We start from the raw sequence: 14,737 nt of genomic DNA, 5'->3' as shown, positions 1-14,737 counted from the left end.
CTGGCCGTAAATTAAAACAACCCAATTTAAAACCAATTTAAAATTTAGCTCAAGCCAGCCCAGCTAGTTGAAATAAATAAGTTTTCAGGGCCCGCCGAAAAATCCGGAGGTCTGTTATTATACGTAACTCCGGGGGAAGGTTATTCCAGAGGGTGGGCGCCGTCACAGAGAAGGCTCTCCCCCTGGGGGTCGCCAGCCGACATTGTCTGGCGGACGGCACCCTGAGGAGGCCCACTCTGTGCGAGCGTACTGGCCGGTGGGAGGCTATTGGTGGCAGTAGGTGGTCTCGTAAGTACCCCGGCCCTGAGCCATGGAGCGCTTTAAAGGTGGTCACCAACACCTTGAAGCGCACCCGGAAGACCACCGGGAGCCAGTGCAGCTCGCGCAGGAGAGGTGTCACATGGGAGCGCCTCGTCGCCCCCATAATCCCCCGCGCGGCCGCATTCTGGACCAGCTGGAGCCTCCGGGTGCACCCCAGGGGGAGCCCCATGTAGAGAGCGTTGCAGTAGTCCAGGCGGGAAGTGACTAGTGCCTGAGTGAGTGAGGTGTTACATGAGCATCTTCACAAGGGAGTCCTGGTTTACCTCGATGACATTCTTATCTATACGGAGATCATGGACGAACACGTGAAACTGGTGTGGTCTGTTCTGAAAAAAGTCAGAGCAGCTGAACTGTATGCTAAATTGTCAAAGTGTGAATTCCATCAGAGTAAGATTGACTATTTGGGTTACCGCATATCACATGAGGGGTGTCAGCGTTCCAAATTAGGCTCTCTTCCAGTGCTGACATAACAAGATGAACTTTTACCTAGTTTTGTATGCACAGATAGTGTTTCCTGGGAGACGAGGGTGGGGGCTACATTCCTGTGAAAAGAATGTGCCGGGAGGTAGAGATGGATCTGCATGATGGCCAATGGGACATTGGGGTTGGAGAGCGGAAGAGGAGGGGGTTGGAAGGAGGGGCCAGTTGGGCTGCAATTAGAATCAGGAATGTCGGCTATTTCTGTTCTTAATAAAAAGTGATTTATTAGAGACTCTGCGCTTGATAATGGAACTTATTTAAGACAGAACCGAAACCTGACAGACAGCCCAACTCTCCTCCAAATCCAGGCTGGCTGAGTTTAAATCATCCCGTTCCCTCCCAGACATCTGGGCAGACGGACTATGGCTGAAGCCAAGCTCTCGGAGGAAAGCCTGCTTCAAGAAACGGGAGGAGCAGAAGCGGTCGTGATTCCAGCCAACTTGGAAAATACAAAGGTAAAAGATAAAGAAAAACCCCTAAGTGAATTGGGAAGGGCGAGCTGGGGATGGGAATGGCAGCGAAGCCCAGATAAGGCAGCACCTCCCCACCCCAGGATGAGAGACGAGGCAGAGGACTATCAACACCAAGGCTGGCCCTCCAGAGCTCAGCACAGAGAGGAGAGGGCAGAGAGGGAGGAGCCACCCCAGTTCAGAGGGAAGTTCGATGGTGACCCAGACAACCTCGCGCAATTCCTCGATTCAGCTGAGATATACATAGAGCGGTTCGGACACCTCTACCCTTTCCCCAGAGCCCTAGTGAATGTCATCTCGGAAGGGCTGGAGGGAGAAGCAAAGAGGTGGTCAGCATCACTCTACAAATACAGGGCCCCCCAGCTACAAAATGCGGATGGGTTCTTGCAACTATTGAGAGCCCGTTATGAGGAGGAGGAGGAGGACCCCTATGTGGAAGACGAGCTCCGAAACCTAATGCAGAGGGGGAAGCCTATCAGAGAGCATATCCGTGAATTCAGGAGAGTCATTGGGACACTGCCTCCCCTACCAGAGCGATTGCTCGTGTATTTTTTTAGAACAAGCCTAGATAAAAGAATTTCCCAAGTGACTGCCTATCGTGACATCCCAAACCAACTCGCTGAATGGTTCCGGGTAGCGATAAAAGTCGACAGAGGGCTGCAGGCGAGTGACACGTCAAAACCACCAGAGGAAAAGGAGAGAGGCCGACCAGACCAGGGGCCACTCAACAGCCCCCAAAACAGGGGCCCAAGAGACTTTCCAAGCCCTAATAGACTCGGGTAGCACACGGTGCCTAATCAACCTACCCACAGTTCTAAAATTGGGAATCCGAGCTAAACAGCTCAAACAACCAATTCGCTTCGAGCAAGTTGATGGGTCCCTAGTGGGAGGAACGTACGCCACACACTTGACTGAACCCGTGAGACTAGAACTCGCAGATCACTGGGAGACAATCCGCTTCATAATAGCCCCCAAGATGACAGAACCAGTCATATTGGGACTCTCATGGCTTGACAAATGGGGCCCAATCATTTGGTGGCAAGAGGGAACCCGCAGGCTGAGGATAGCAAAGGGGCCCCAACCCCTGCCGCCCCGACCAGAAGAATTCCCTCCCACGCTGAAACCCCAAAGCAGCCCTCCACTACAGAAGAAAACACCACCAACACAAGGGTCCCTCCCAGAAGGTGCAGCAAAGCAATTGGCAGCCGCACCCACCACCGCTTGTAACGCAAACCAGATCCCAAGGGAGTACCAAGACCTTGCAGGGGTATTCAGCGAGGCCGAGTGTGACATTCTGCCCCCCCACCGCGAGACCGATTGTGCCATCGAGATTATCCCAGGAGCGAAACTACCCAAACCTAAAATGTATGCCATGACACCCCGAGAAATGCAGGAAATGCGGGACTACATAGACAAAAACTTACAAAGGGGATTTATTGAGCCAGTGAAACCAAGGGTAGCGGCGCCGGTCATGTTTAAAGAGAAAAAGGATGGCTCCATGAGACTGGTGGTCGACTTTCGAAATATCAACGCTGTTTGCGTACACAACTTGTACCCCCTCCCCCTCATGAAAGACATGTTAGCCCACCTAGCTAAAGGGAAGGTTTTCACCAAACTAGACCTTCGAGAAGCTTATTACCGAGTACGCATAAGGGCAGGAGATGAATGGAAAACAGCATTCAACTGCCCCCTGGGTAGTTTCCAGTTTAAAGTAATGCCTTTTGGATTGCAAGGAGCCCCGGCAGTGTTCATGCAGTTAATAAACGAAGTCTTACATGAACACCTTTACAAAGGGGTCCTTGTCTACCTGGACGATATACTTATCTACACGGAGACCATAGACGAACATATACCCCTCGTCCGCCAAGTACTGAAAAAACTGCTACGGGCAAACCTATATGTCAAACTGCCAAAATGCAATTTCCACCAATCACGGCTAGACTACCTGGGCTACCGAGTATCAAATGAGGGGATAGAGATGGACCCAGCCAAGGTCCAATCAGTTCTACAATGGCAGCCCCCTCGCACCCGCAGACAACTGCAAAGTTTTCTAGGCTTTGCGAATTTCTACAGACAATTCATCCCCTCGTTCGCAAAGATTGCCAAACCTTTGACAGACCTCCTAAAGACAGGAAGCCCAGCGATGAAACCTCACCCGGGACAACCCCTACAGTGGGACCTGACCTGCCAACAGGCATTTGAGACGCTAAAAGGACTGTTCGCGAAAGAACCTGTCTTAAAACACCCGGATCCAGAACAGCCTTTTGTCATCCAAGCAGACGCAAGTGATGTGGCAGTAGGAGCCGTGTTACTCCAAAAGAACAACCAAGGTGATCTACAACCCTGCGCCTACACCCCCCGCAAACTCACCGATACGGAGAGGCGATGGGCGGCATGGGAGAAGGAAGCGTTTGCAGTAAGGTGGGCCTTGTTGACCTGGCGGCACCTTCTAGAGGGAGGCCAGAAACCATTTGAAGTCTGGACTGATCATAAAAACCTAGAGGCCCTAAAAACCCCACGAAAACTGTCGCCCAGGCAAGTGCGGTGGGCACAATACTTCAATCGTTTCAATTTCGAGCTTAAGCACATCCCAGGTGGGAGAAATTTCCTGGCTGATGCCCTCTCCCGGATGCCCCAATACAACAGTGAGCGGGAGCAGGTAGTGAATGCCATCATCCCCTCCACCCAAGCTGCGGCCCAAGTGGTCACCAGACGGCAACGACGTGACCAGCAAGGCCAACTTGCAAGTGACTTAACTGCAAAATTAAAAAATGAAATGCTGACAGACCCCTGGTATCGGGACAATCAACATCTCTTGACAAAAAGAGATGAACTAGCATGGAGGGGGACAAAGCTCTATGTCCCACAGAGTTTACGCATCCTGATTCTCAAGAGGAGCCACGACGTAAAACCAGCAGGACACTTCGGGTTCCTAAAGACTCTGCACCTAGTACGAAGGCAGTTCTGGTGGCCACATATGAGAAAGGACGTAGACAGTTATGTAAAAAGCTGCACCATTTGTGCCACGATGAAGACAAGGCCAGGGTGCCCGCCTGGATTGTTGCAACCAGTAGCTGAGCCAACAAGACCATGGGAGGAGATTGCAATGGACTTTATAGTAGACCTACCAAGGAGCAGTGGAAATACAGTGATCTGGACTGTAATAGACTTATTCTCCAAACAGGCACACTTCATTCCTTGTAGTGGACTGCCTTCAGCCCGTCAGTTATCCAAACTGTTCCTGAAACACATTTACCGCCTACATGGAGTCCCCAGGAGAATCATTTCCGACAGAGGGGTCCAGTTCACAGCAAAGTTCTGGAGGGAGTTTCTACGATCCATAGGTTCATCCCAAGGACTCAGCTCAGCATTTCACCCGAGCACCAATGGGGGGGCAGAAAGACTGAACGCTGTGATAGAACAGTATTTATTATTTATTTATTTATTTATTAATTTAATTTGTATACCGCCCTTCTCCCAGAAGGGACTCAGGGCAGTGAACAGCCAAAATTAAAAAACATACAAATGCAAAAGTTAAGATAATTAAAAGAATTAAATCATTGGCTACCCAAATTTAAAACCCCAAATCCATAAAATTTAAAATCCCAATTAAAAAACCATTAACAGTATCTAAGATGCTACGTCGACTACCAGCAGTCCAATTGGGCAGACCTCCTATCTTTTGCGGAGGTTGCATATAATAATGCTGTCCACAGCAGCACGGGGCTAACCCCGTTCAAAATAGTGAGTGGCATGGATTTTGTTCCCATGCCAGAATATCCGAGGGAGCCCCCTTCCTCAGTCAGTTTGACCGACTGGATGGCAATGTTGAGACAAACTTGGGAAAATGTTAAGAGGGCGCTGGCAAAGGCGGCTCAATCTTATAAGGAACAAGCAGACAAGCACCGAACTCCCCAAAGACCATTTCAGCTGGGAGAGAAAGTTTACCTCTCCACCAAGTACTTGAGACTTAGACTCCCGAGCAGGAAATTGGGCCCAAAATTCATAGGACCATTTCCTATAATAAAAATAATCAACCCCATTACAGTGCAATTGCAGTTGCCACGGCTTTTGGGGAAAATTCACCCCGTTTTTCACAGTAGCCTTCTAAAACCTGAAGTGGGGTCTACTTTAAGGCCAACTCCACGTGAACCCCCTGGGCCCCTGGTTGTTGGGGGCCAAACGCACTACGAGGTGCAGTGGATTCTTGATTCAAGATGGCACAGGGGGCGCCTCCAGTACTTAATTAAATGGAAGGGTTACCCATTGTCAGAGGCTTCCTGGGTGAAGAGCGCAAACATCCAAGCTGATCGCCTTATAGCAAAATTCCATGCAGACCACCCGGGAAAGCCGGGAGGGGGGGTGCACAGCCGGGGAGGGGCTGATGAGACTAATCTTGTTGTGTTTTTCCTATGGGATAGGTGATGTCGCAGAAGTGAAGGGAGAGGGGCCGGATGTCAGCGTTCCAAATTAGGCTCTCTTCCAGTGCTGACATAACAAGATGAACTTTTACCTGGTTTTGTATGCACAGATAGTGTTTCCTGGGAGACGAGGGTGGGGGCTACATTCCTGTGAAAAGAATGTGCCGGGAGGTAGAGATGGATCTGCATGATGGCCAATGGGACATTGGGGTTGGAGAGCGGAAGAGGAGGGGGTTGGAAGGAGGGGCCAGTTGGGCTGCAATTAGAATCAGGAATGTCGGCTATTTCTGTTCTTAATAAAAAGTGATTTATTAGAGACTCTGCGCTTGATAATGGAACTTATTTAAGACAGAACCGAAACCTGACAAGGGGATTGAAATGGATCCAGAGAAAGTCTGGGCTGTCCTAGAGCGGGCACCCCACTCCCCGCACTTGCAAGCAGCTACAAAGCTTCTTGGGCTTTGCTAACTTTTATTGACAGTTTATTACAACATTTGCCCAGATTGCCTTGCCCATTACCAACCTCCTGAAAACAAAGGGGGAAGCCAGACCAAAGCCCAGTAGGCCGCTTGAATGGACCATGGAATGTCAGGCAGCTTTTGCGAAACTAAAGTGATTGTTTGCCGCTGAACTGGTCCTGAAGCACCCTGACATGGAGGCCCCTTTCATTGTCCAGGCTGATGCAAGTGATGTAGCTGTCGGAGCAGTGTTACTTCAAGCAAATGTTGATGGGTCTCTGCAACCCTGTGCTTACACCTCCCGCAAACTGTCTGAGACTGAACGGAGATGGGCGATTTGGGAGAAGGAAGCTTTTGCTGTCTGCTGGCCCTTGCTAACCTGGAGGCATTTCCTTGAAGGGGCAAAACACCTTTTTGTGGCGTGGACAGACCATAACAATTTAGAAGCCCTAAAACCCCCTCAGAAATTGTCACCAAAACAAGTCCGTTGAGCACAGCACTTCAATCGCTTCAATTTCTCCTTGCGTTATCTACTGGGAGGAAAGAACTTTATGGCCGATGCCCTCTCGCGATTTCCTCAATACAATGGCTCACGTTTAGAGATGGTCTGCCCAGTTATCCCTTCGAAGCATTTGGCAGCTCCTGTTGTTACCAGAGCCCAGGTGAGAGGAGAACCGGACCTACCCATTAGTTTAAGGGAGCAGTTAAAAGAAGTACTACAAACTGATGACTGGTTCACCTCCCAGAGCAACAAGTGTACTGTGTGTGATGGTTTCGCATGGGTGGAGACCAAGTTGTATGTCCTGGCCAGTCTGAGGGGGGCAGTACTGTTGTAACAGTCCCATGATGTCAAAGTGTCCAGGCATTTTGGGTTTGTTAAGACTCTACATTTGGTCAAAAGACAATGTTGGTGGCCTTCCCTAAAATATCGAGGCATATGTCGCTAGCTGCCCAGTGTGTGCTTTGGCAAAGAGGCCGCCAGGGAAGCCTTCTGGACTACTCCAGACTGTGGCCAGACTGGGGGCTCCGTGGAAGGAGATATCCATGGATTTTATTGTCAAATTACCCAAAATTAATGGAAATACAGTCATTTGGGTGATTACAGACTTGTTCTCCAAACAAGTGCACTTTGTACCCTGTTCAAAAATTCCCTCAGCGAGGACATTAGCTAAATTGTTTATTCAACATGTCTATTGGTTACACGGGGTTCCAGAACAAATTATTTCTGATAGAGGGGTTCAATTCACCTCCCACTTTTGGAGGGAATTCCTGAGGTTGTTAGGCTCTGCCCAAGGGCTAAACTCCACCCACCATCCACAGACTAATGGGGCTTGTGAAAGAGCTAACTCGGTGTTGGAACAATACCTAAATACGTGGGACCATTTTCCATTGTGCGAATCATAAACCCTGTCACAGTACAGTTGGAGCTACCCAAAACCCTCCGGAGAATCCACCCGGTGTTCCATGTAAGTTTGCTGAAACCTGTACATGCCTCTTCGATTCTTCCGGACTCGACCCCTCCCTCCGGGCACATACTAACATAAAAAATAAGTATCATATATTTCTTGCTACTTATACAGTATATATTTGGTCTATTCAGTATTTACATATATAACCTTAGTTCTCCATTCTATAAGTTCTAGTCAGTTCATATTTTTCCTTTCCATTCCAACCATTGATAAAATTTGCTCTATATCTTATAATAATCTCGACTTTATTTTTCAATTCCAACGTTAATTTGTCCATTTCCGCACATGTCAATTTTTTTTTGATCATTTCATCTTCTAGGGGGATTTCCTTATTTTTCCAATTTTGGGCAAAAATCATTCTTGCTGTTGTTATAATATGTATTATTAAGTAAATTACCCCTTTACTATATTTCCCATTTATAATTCCCAATAGGAATTAAAATATAAACCAGAATAAATAGTTCTGGTTCATATTCTATTTCTTCTCCAATTACTTCTGTCAGCCATAAATGAATTTTCTGCCAATACTCCTTTGCTTTTTTACATGACCACCACATATGGTAGTACGTGCCTGATTCATGATTGCATTTCCAACATTTTGGTGATAAATTTCTAAATATTTTTGCTAGTGGAAGATGCCACCTGTAGAACATTTTGTATAAATTTTCTGTATATGGTATTGCCAATGTTATTTTCCTATGTTTTCCCCATAATTCTTGCCATTTTTCCAGTTGTATATTTTCCAGTTGTAAATTTATTGCCCATGCCACCATCATTTCTTTGACCTGCTCTTCTTCCATCTTATAATCCAATAAGAATTTATAAATTTTCTTTACCAATTTATCATTTGTCCCCAGAAAGATCTTATCTATTGTCCCTGTTAATGCCCCACTTTTTCATGTCTTTCAAGTAACGTGATTGGATCTGTAAATAGGACCACCACTCCAAATCTACCCCTTGTTCTTTTAATTCTTGCCTCAATTTCAGTCCCCATTCTTCATTTATCATATCCTTATATGTGACATATTTTCCCTGATTGATGAGTTTCTAATGTGGATAACCAAATCAGAACCTTCATGTAATTCTGCTGCTTAAATTTATTCCATATCTCCAATAAAGCCTGACTTATAAAATGTCTTTGAAAATATTGATGTGCTATTTGTTTCCCAAACCATAAAAATGTGTGCCATCCTAGATGTAAGTCGTGGCCCTCTAATGTTAACAATCTTCTATTTTTTAAATTTATCCATTCTATTACCCAAGCATTGCTGCTTGATGATATAACTCCCAATCTGGTACCGAACCCTCCTCTTTCTTTTGTTTCTTGTAAAAGTTTAAATTTAATCCTTGGTTTCTTCCCTTGCCAAATGTATTCCGCTGTCATTTTATTCAATTTTCCAAAATACTTTTTATCTAATTTTATAGGGATATTCTGAAACAAGAAGAGTAATTTTGGTAGGATGTTCATCTTGATCGCCACTATTCTTCCCATTAAAGAAAGCCTCAAATTTCTCCATCTCTCCAACTCTTCTTTTATGTGATTCATTAGTTTGGCATAATTATCTTCTTTGATTGAAATGCATCTTGTGGTTATATAAATTCCTAAATATTTCATTTTCTTCACTATCTGTATGTTTGTTCTCTTGGTCAACTCCTCCTTCTGTTTGTTCGTCATATTTTTAACTATCATTTTAGTTTTGTCCTTGTTAATTTTCAGTCCAGCTACATCTCCATATTCTTCTAATACTTCCATAAGCTTCACGCTCGATTGTAGTGGTTCCTCAAGGATAAAAACCAGATCGTGTGCCTCCAGCGAGCGACGCCTCAGAACAGCTTCTTATCACCTTCTCAGCCTGCAATTCTCAAAACAACTTCGTACCTCTGGATTGGCCTATTCTGAACTATTCTGAACTGAGGGGAGGGGTCTCTAATAGTTTTAATCTAATGGAATGCGTGGGAATCTTCAAAATCTTCTTTGTCTTGCTATCACTTTCCTTTCAATAAAAGTTTCCTTTTGAAATGCTAAGTGCTTCAAGAGTTACTTTCTTGAGCGGAGAGGAGAGGCAAGTCCTTATACCCAATACAGGTAATCCTTGACTTATAACTGTTCATTTAGTGACCATTCAGAATTACAACAGCACTGAAAAAAGTGCCTTTCATTTCACATAACCATTGAAGCATCCCTATGTTCATGTGATCAAAATTCAGATGCTTGGACTCTTCCGGTTGGCTCCGCGAGCCTCAAAGACACTCTTTTATGAGCGCCCGATCCCCGGTTCTGTAAAAGCCCCAGAACAGCTGAAAAACAGCTGTCTGGAGGCTTGGAACCCTCTCCCTGGGCAAAGGGGAGAGAGAAGAGCCGACAGGCGGAGGTAGAGCCCCCCAAGTGCGCTAGGAGAAATCCTGGGGCGCGAAGGGTGTGGGCTCCCTATTGAAGCCTGTCAAGCTGCTCCAGACCAGGGACTACTCCACTAAAGCGGAGCTAGAAGCCGCAACCAAAATCTGCTGAAAATAAATGGGGGGACTTTTAACATCTTTACTTTGATTGCAGACAGAGCAAATCAGGAGAAAAAAGGAAAAAAATTGCAAGTAACACTTTAACTCCATTTTAAAATGCAGAAAATGGCGTCTGAGGGCAGGAGGAGGAAGCTACTAGGGAAAGTGCTTGTTAACGCTTGTTAACGTTTGCAATAGTAATACAGCTACTGGATTACACCTTAAGAGAAAGTTTTAAAGTGGAAGCGGCCAGGAAAAGAATTTGGTACTGAGGAAAAGAATTTGGTACTGACTTTAACTAAAATTTTGCTTTTATACTGTGTGGAAAATAGTTGGAATTGTCGTCCTGATAGCTGGATGAATACAAAGTAGCTGAAATATGGCTGACATCAGGGCTGGTGAATCAGCAAATTCTCAAGCTGTGACTGTTCAGGTTTTTCAAGAACTTCTAGACTCTTTTAATTCTGCTCTTTTGGATACAATTGAAAGAGCTTTTTCAAAAAACAGCTTGGAAAATCATAAGCAGTTGTTGGAAGGGCAGCAGGAAATTACTCAAGGAGTTTGCTTTTGGAAGATCAAGAGGCTGTCAGGATTGAAAAGCAGGCTGGCACAGTTGAAACAAAGGTAGATACAATAAATCTGAAAAGAAACTGAAAGAAAGTATCCATGATAAGAATACAGGAGTTGCTCAGACACTAAAGGAGGAGAATATTCCACAGCAAAGAAGTAAGGAGAGAGGAGGAGAGGGTAGGAAGAGGAAAGGGAGGGAGAGGAATGGAAGAAAGGAGAGGAGGAAGGGAAGGGGATAGGAGTAGGAGAGAAGGTGAGAAGGGGGAAAAGAAGAGAGAAGTGGGGGAAAGGAAAAAGAAGTAGGATGAGGTAGGAGAGGAGGAAGGAGAAAGTAGGAGAGAAGAGGAGGGAGGGAAGGGAAAGAAAGGAGGAGAAGAAGAAGGTCTGTTGTGGAATGAGGGAAGAAAGAGAAGAAGAGCAACTCCGAATGTAATGAAAATGCCTTATTTTAATGCTTTCTTTAAGGGAAACATGTATATGTAGGATTTACTATGTATAAGAAAATGTACATTTTCTATTATGTGGGGAGGGGGAAAGGGTGGGGGGGAGAAAATTGTTTGTATTTCTTATAAAACTTTTCAATAAAAAAAAAATTCAGATGCTTGGCAATTGACTCATATTTATGATGGTTGCAGTATCCTGGGGACACGTGATCCCCTTTTGCAACCTTCTGATAAGCAAAATCAATGGGGGAACCAGATTCATTTAACAACTGTGCCACTAACTTAACAACTGCAGTGATTCATTTAACAACTGTGGCAAGAAAAATCGTACAATGGGGAAAAATTCACTTAACAACTGTCTCCCTTAGCATTAGAAATTTGGGGCTCAATTGTGGTCATAAACTGAGGATTACCTGTACACCTGTTCTTCCCCAAAATTAGTAAATCCTAAAGCAATTAGTTGTCATGATTTGAACCCACAGCACAAAAGGGGTCTTGCTGGGAAGACTTGCAGGGCCTTCCCAGCAAGACCCCTTTTGTGCTGTGGGTTCAAATTTTAGAAGGTCTCACACGTCAGATGCTGACAAGGACTTGTTCTTCCTTCACAGGCAAATACAACATTCCCCCAGGTTCCCTAAAGTCAGCAAACTGAAGAGTGCTGGATTTAGATTGCAGGACCTACAATTCTCTCTGCTTTCTCTCAAAATCTCCTAGAAATTGTTCTAGGCAGCCCAGACCTTGCAAAGCATCATCTTCTGCAACAAGCATAAGAGGCACAACTAACAAGTCTTAAAGTTGCCAATTTGAAGTCCACAAGTCTTATAGTTGCCTCTGCTTTAAGAGAAGCCACAAAAACTAAATATTTTGGTGATTATGGAAGAAAGAGGATGGAAGGACTGTTCTCCCATGCTCTCTTTACCCATTCAAGAACTGTATGGATCTGGAACGAGGCCACTTTCAGCATAAATAGCTTTATAATTAACAGAAATTGATCAAGAGGATAAAATGGGATATTTTGTACATGAGACAGATGGGATACCATCCAATCCACAAAGAATTAATATATATTTCATATGAAAGTTTAATTATTTCCCAACGTAATGAAAGCTTAATTCAGAGATTGAAACATTTCAGCATTTTGGTGGCAGGAAATGGGGCCTGGGAAAATATATTACCAATTAGTGATGGAAGACTAATTGCCTGGGCTTCCTCTCTCCCCCATTCCAGCTGGAGGTGTTAATTTGCATGAAGTATAGAGAAATATTACTCCAGACCTGAAGACCAGTATCTAGGATGACTTTTATGTTAGGAAAGTTCACCAACTCTAGATGCCTTTGGAATCTTTAATTTATTACTGCTACAGAGACCTTGGGAGGTCTCTGAGCTTGTCTGTTTGCTTGCACCAAGGTTTCCACCGTTCAATCCTAAACTACATATATCCTCTATATAGTGTCTGTTGGATTATTACTGCTACAGTATTAATCCCCTACATAGAAATCTATTCATAATATGCTACATGCTATCCAGGGGGAGTGATAGCTCATTGGTTAAAGACACTGAGCTGGTCAGCTGGAAAGTTGACAGTGTCAAGGTTCCAACCGATGCCCTAATTAAATCATGAACCTCGAGCCAAGCTTAAAAAAAAATCCAGTTATTTATTAGGAGCTTCATAAATAGGTACCACTTCGGTGGGAAAGTAACAGCGTCCTGTGAACCTCGGCATATAGTCACATCGGCCATATGACCACAGAAATGTCATTGGACAACATTAGCTCCCTTGGCTAAGAAACAGAGATGAGCATACACACACACACACACACACACACACACACACACACACACACACAGAATCAGACACAACTAGACAGGTGAAACCTTTACCTTTACATGCTATCCATTATGTGTTTCACTTCAGTAGCAGGTTTTTCAGGCCCCTAGTGCTGATCCCGCTCCTAGATTTCAGAATTAAAACTGAGAACAAGTGAATTGTCCAAAATCATATGATAATCACACAAGGACATATGCTGCTCCATCCAAGTCCAGAGTTCCAAACAGTGGAAATGCTATCTACTTCTAGGGTCATGGAATCCCAATTGCAAGGGCCCTTTGGGCCCCAAGTCCTCCCAGTGTCTTCCTCAGTGCAAAAATTCTAATTCCACCCTCCCTACAGATGGATGTCCAGCCTCTGCTTGAACCCTTTGTTTTGAAGAGGAGCCTCATCTTTCTTGATCTTAAGGTTATGGTCAAAAAAGTCAGGATGACAGCCATGATAGGCCAACAAAAGTCCACTTGATTTTTCTATGTGCAGTACACATAAAAAGAGATGACACTTCAATCACATCACTGTAGCTTCCATCTTGGCTTTCTGACCACATTGTGCACTGCAGACACGCTTGTGTTATTGGCTCCACTATTGAACTGCTCTCCTAGGAAGCTTTTCCTATGATTAAAATTGGAATCTACTTTCTGGCAATTTAAACCCATTATTCTATCTGGAAAATGGAGAAAAGATCTGGAGTTTTTCCCATGAGACATTTTATCTTCTTGTTTCCATTCCCTGTCTCCCCACCCCTGCCCAGCCTTTTCTACTTGTGCTAATTATATCCAGGGACAGTTCCTAGGGGGCTTCCCCACATCCCCCTTGCAATTTTGGGTCTGACACTCCCAGAATGTCCGAAAGTTGCCCCCAGTCCACCCATGTGGCTTCTGTCATGGTAAATGTCTAACTACAACACCTCCCTGATCACCCAGCCCTGCAAGGGTTAACCGACCATATATCCCATAACCCCTGTAACCACTCCTTACCTCCTTGCCCCTCCTCCTGGGTATAATAGCTCCAACCACAAGGTCCACAGGTCATTCCAGATGTATACCTGAAAGAGAAAGGTACAAGGTCAGTGACCTCCAGTGCCAATAAATCTACAATAAAGATACAGAAAAGAATTGAAATTTGTCTTTGAGTTATTGGGCTAGATCCATCTTCCAACAAAATGGTAGCAGAGGACGGTTGCCCATAACTCCAGATAATGACTGAACCCAACATCTACCCTGAAGAAGCAAACAGAGTACAGACCAGAGCTCTTACCAAGAAGATGGCTGAGAAACTTGCAACCAAGGCCACAGTCATGGAGGAGACAGAAGCTGGAAGCGAGCAGGACTCCAGTCTGGACTCACAATCAGATGAAGAGGGGCCATCCAAAGAAATCACCGTCCTGGAAGAAGAAACAGCACAGAAAATGAATAAATTCAAACTCTCCATCCTGAAACTGATGGAGGCAAGCAGCGACAAAAAAAACCTCATCGCGGACCTTCAAAGCCATTGCATGATAACTGCGCCCACCTCCTCCACAGGAGGCTGGGACACATAAGTTTCCCCATTGTAAAGAGAATGACAGAATGTACCGAAGGTCTCAAAGTAAAGAACTGCGAAAACTATTTAGAGTGTTCAATCTGTAAGCGTTCAAAGATCAAGGTCAAAGCCATCCCCAGGGGATCAAAATGAACCACAGAGTCCCCCTTCCAATTAGTGCATATGGACTTGGTAGAGCCATTGAAACCCTCTGTGGGGCATAGGAAGCGATTCTTCCTCACGATTGTGGATGACAACAC

This window comes from Pituophis catenifer, unplaced genomic scaffold, assembly GCF_029215685.1.
Source record: "Pituophis catenifer annectens isolate HBS135680 unplaced genomic scaffold, rPitCat1.0.hap2 SCAF_9, whole genome shotgun sequence".
Classification (NCBI taxonomy): Eukaryota; Metazoa; Chordata; class Lepidosauria; order Squamata; family Colubridae; genus Pituophis; species Pituophis catenifer.
The sequence above is the reverse complement of the archived record's forward strand: the minus strand, read 5'-3'. Positions refer to the sequence as shown.